Source organism: Quercus lobata, chromosome 6 (assembly GCF_001633185.2).
Source record: "Quercus lobata isolate SW786 chromosome 6, ValleyOak3.0 Primary Assembly, whole genome shotgun sequence".
Classification (NCBI taxonomy): Eukaryota; Viridiplantae; Streptophyta; class Magnoliopsida; order Fagales; family Fagaceae; genus Quercus; species Quercus lobata.
In genome coordinates this window covers 20,491,881-20,496,116 of record NC_044909.1, presented here as the reverse complement: position 1 = coordinate 20,496,116, position 4,236 = coordinate 20,491,881, and positions in this window count along the sequence as shown.

Genomic DNA, 4,236 nt, shown 5'->3' with positions numbered 1-4,236 from the left:
TTGACACCTTGGCCTTTGATCATTCGTCCTCGGCACACGACCTCCTCGGCACGGGCCCTAAGCCCGGATAGAGCGTGGGCCGGATCATAAGCTCCCCGACCCCACAATAGCCCCTCAAAATCCCGCTATCCGACTCTTTGGACGGATAGGAGGGTTTTGATGACATTAGATATCTGCCAATGCCTGTCAATCCTTGTCACCTATTGGTTCCCGAGACTTTTCATCTGCCCGAGACACGCTCCTAGAGCCCTTGGAAGGCGAAACGTGGCCTCATTAAATACAGGTGGCTTTGTGTTTCTCACGTTCTATGACATGATGAAGATCGAACGGTGGTGATCCCTTGGTCTTTATGGGCGGGAAAATTGGTGCAGTTACCCTAGAAAGTATAAAAGATTTTTTGGAACGAATCTGTCTCTTCAGTTTTGCACTTAAGAGTTCTAGCGCGTATATTCTAGATTCATCTGAACTTTCGCCCAAACTCAAGTCTATCTCCAGTACAAAAAGCCTATCCGAAGCGTCTTTCTTCTTTTATGTAAGTTCCCTACCTCCATTAACTCGTGTTTTTTCTTTTCTGGGTTTATTTTTCTTTGGTTCCTTTTCTTCTCCCGTCGCGGGTTGGGTTTGTTTAGTAAATCATAGAGATGGCTAAATTGAGACTGAGGAAATTAGTCGATACTGAAGAGGCAATGAATAAGTTCATCGTCGATTATAAGATTCCTTCCAACGTAAGTCTGAGGCATTGTAAGATGGGGGAGTGGCACTATAAGAGGGAAACGGGCGCGGTAGTAATTCCCGTCCTCGCCTTTGTAGAGGGGGGTATAAGAATCCCTATGGGGCCGGTAACGAGGGGTTACCTCAGGCACTTCCGATTAGCCCCCACCCAGTGCGCCGGCAACATGTTTAGGATTCTGGGTTGCGTGGACGAAAAGATGGGGTTAAGACTGACCCACCATGATGTGAACTGGTGCTACAATCTCCAAAATTTGAAGGGGAAATCCTACTACATGAAGACGAGAGATGAAAGGGTTCGATTAATCCAATGCCTCCCTGATTCCAACAAGGGATTAAATAAGGATTTCCTTATCGTCTCCCGCGAATGGCATGATGGCAATCCATGCCCCATGGTAGAAGGAGAACCAGGTGGGGTATAGGGAATGGAAAGGTGTTGAACCTTTGAGCCATTTCTAATCTGATGTGGTTCGGTAACTAACCATGCATATGTGTTTTTCTTTTGTAGATCCACACGCTTATCAACGGCATTTTCACTTAGTTAACCGCGTGGACTTGGAGACCGTTCTACAAGCGGCAGTTTTTGTAAATGACGAAGATGGTCAAGTCCGAGCCGCTCACAAAGTATTAGGGTACCCTCCTGTCCAAAAGTCATCGACGCTAGGCACGTGATCAGCGCCAACCGTCCTCGGCTTCCAAAAATTACCGTGGTCGAGACAGGATTTCTAATCTCCGAAGTACCATCTGTCCCAAAGAGCATCCCACTGGTGGGCCCCTCCTTGTCTCATCAAATAGCAGAGGACGAAGGCGAGTTAGATAGGGCCGAGGAAGGGTTTGGGGTGTTTGACCTAGCCAACCAATCTGAGGATCCTTCTAGTGATATAGGTGACCCAGCCTTGTCCGAGGCAAAATTGTCGTCAGTAGGCACATCCTCCCAAGCCGAGATGGGACTCAAGAGAAAGCCCCCGACCACCCTGCTCGAACTCCTCGAGGGTCAAACAGGGAAGGGTGCGCAGGGGACGACACAACTCAATGCTCCCTCCCCACCACCTCCGCCCCAGGCTATCCAGACTAGGTCATCCTCCTCAAAGTCACAGCTACAATCCCCTCGCCCCAAACTTCCTGCTTCTCCCCCACCAGCTCTGCCTCCTCGGCCGGAGAGCACTGATTCAAAGAGGAAAAGGAGTCCCAAGGGTAAGGAGACCGTGAATGGGGGAAAGTCCCAACCTTTTAAGGAGAGGGAGGAAGCCCCGCGTGCGAAGCAGTTAAAGATTGGACACCAAAGCAAGGGTAAGGAGACCAAAGTCCAACCTTCCCAAGGCAAGGGGAAGGGAATCGAGGCCCAATCCTTGCCAAGCGCCTGACTTCCCGCCCCAATGCTCCACGGGGGTCCACTGCTGGAAACCGCGTCCATGAGGGACCTTGGAGATGGCGAGGGTGGTTATGTGGTAGACGCATTAGAGAGAACCATGCTACTTCCCACCGACATGGATGGGTTGAAGAAAATGAGGATGCAGGAGGTCTTCCTCAGTACGAAGAGGTACTTGGGCATGGTAAGGCTCTTTGAAACCTAAAACTTTATTAACTCTCACTCCCGGTTTGTCATTCACGATGTATTTATTTCCCTTGACAGGCTCTCCAGGCCACCTATAGGATGGAGGAAGAAGTGAACAAGAAGAGTAAGGCGGCCGAGGATGAACGCTCCAAACGCTTAATGGCCGCACAGACTCTCCAGTCTTCTGAGGAGGACCTCGCTAAGGCCAAGGCTGCCCTAACAGATGCTATCCGAGAGAGGGATAACGCCTCGGCGGGTTTGGCTGGCGCTCAAAAGCAAGCCGAAGATCAAATAAAACGTCTGCTAGAAGCTGAGGATCAGTTGCGAATAGCCAAGGAGCTGATCGAGGTTTAAATAAAAGACTGGTCGCAACAGAACATGATAAAGGTGTGGCGGAGTATGCCCGTGACGAAGCCATAAGGGCCAAGCGGGAGGCCGAGTTTGCCAAAAACGAGGCTGAGGCTGCCAAGGAAACAGCCGAGGATGATGGTTATAATGCGGGTGTAGTTGAAACCCAAGCCATCCTTAAAGCCCAGATTCCTGGAGTATGCAAGCTTTACTGCTCCCAGGTTTGGGAAGAGGTCTTGAAGCGAGCTGGGGTGAATGCTTCATCTGATTTGTGGAAAGCGGAGAACATATTCTACCCTACAGCCATTCGTGAGGCCACCTCCACCAGCTCTGCGGCTGTGAGCGACCAACACGAGGAAGAGGTCACTCAGTCGGAAACCGTACAGGTCGGCGCCTCTCCTAGCGAGCCGCTTAAAGAGGGAGAGCTTCAGGATGTGATTGAAACATGTCAGCGTACGGATCCCGAGGTACCCAAAGAGGTTGCTGAGCCCGTGGTTGGCACTCAGATGCCTAATGTCGAAGAGCTAGCCATACCTGCCTAGCCCCTACAGGCAATTCCCCTTGTTGTGGTCCCACAGAGCACCGACGCCGATCCTGCTCAGCCTTCCCCAGAAGGAACTGCCCTCCAAGGCACTGAAGCTGATCCCGTTCCTCCTTCCCAGGACGTGGCCGATGCAAAATGAAAGAAGTAGAAACCTCGGCCAGGCTTCGTACTTGTTTTTAGTTTAACGATTAACTTGTTTCTTTGTTATTTTGAAAACTTTGTAATCTGCTAGTAGATTGAACTTGTTGAACAAGTATATGAAATTCTTTTCTTCCTTTTTCCTTTTGGTTACTTGTTAGTTGCCTTTGCCGATGCTTACTATTGTTTATGAGTTTTGAACTAATTATCTTAACACGTATGAATAATTGGGCATGTGATATACTTAGAATCATGTTTCAAAATGTTAGCTTACCTGTACCTGTAGAGCCTTGAACTCATGTCTGACCCTCATTCAATGGAGATATAGGCATCATCTGAGATGTCACGTATAGTGTAAGGTCCTGCTTAGTACCCAAGTTTCTTTAAAGTAGTTGGATTCCCAAAGGTTTGAGTCCGAGGACCATGCAATACCTTGATTCTGTCCAAAACTTGATTTTTATTCTAAGTAGTTGGTTTCCCCATAGGTTTGAGTCCGAGGACCATACAATACCTTGGTTCTGTCCAAAACTTGATTTTTAAGTAGTTGGTTTCCCCATAGGTTTGAGTCCATGGACCATGCAATATCTTGGACCATGCAATACCTTGGTTCTGTCCAAAACTTGATTTTTAAGTAGTTGGTTTCCCCATAGGTTTGAGTCCGAGGACCATGCAATACCTTGGTTCTGTCCAAAACTCAGTTTTTCTTTCAAGTAGTTGGTTTCCCCATAGGTTTGAGTCCCAGGACCATACAATACCTTGGTTCTGTCCAAAACTCAGTTTTTCTTCCAAGTAGTTGGTTTCCCCATAGGTTTGAGTCCCAGGACCATACAATACCTTGGTTCTGTCCAAAACTCAGTTTTTCTTCCAAGTAGTTGGTTTCCCCATAGGTTTGAGTCCCAGGACCATATAATACCTTGGTTCT